Raw genomic sequence first — 598 nt, 5'->3', positions numbered from 1 at the left:
ATATTCTAACTACTTCAGTCTTCACCGAGCTCATCTTCAGGAAAATAGGCTCTTGTTTTCCTGGAAGCACTGAATGATGTGTCAAAGACTGATTGTAAGCGGTGCCTCTATCGTTATTAATAATTCTCTCAACACCATCGACTTCCCTGCTGGCAGCTGGATCCAGCTCATCACTACACACTGTTATTGCAGAGTGACCACAGAGAATTATGGCATGCTAAGTCACTGTACCTTTGAAAATTAATCTTCTTGCTATTGCTTGACCTTTCACATTTTGCCTGGAATCATGGAGTTGTTCCAGTCTAGCTACATTGAGAGGCACATGTCATAGGTTACCAGGTCAGAGTCCTTGGCCCCTGGGACACTGTGTGCCTTTCAGTTCCTGATAAACCAAAGCACTCCCTCAGTCAGGGATGCTTTCAGGCCACCTCTGCTTCTCTGTGTTCCCTAGTATTCCTGCTTACTTTCCCTACTCCTGAGGGTGGGATGTCCTTCACTCTCTGTGTTATTGTCTCTGTCTCTGTCCCTGTCTCCTGCTCATGGTCCCCCTCTCTGAATCACAAGGTCCATGGAACTAAAAAAGTTTCAAATGTACACC

The sequence above is a fragment of the Cricetulus griseus genome, chromosome 5 (genome assembly GCF_003668045.3).
Source record: "Cricetulus griseus strain 17A/GY chromosome 5, alternate assembly CriGri-PICRH-1.0, whole genome shotgun sequence".
NCBI classification, from domain to species: Eukaryota; Metazoa; Chordata; class Mammalia; order Rodentia; family Cricetidae; genus Cricetulus; species Cricetulus griseus.
This window is presented reverse-complemented; position numbering follows the sequence as displayed.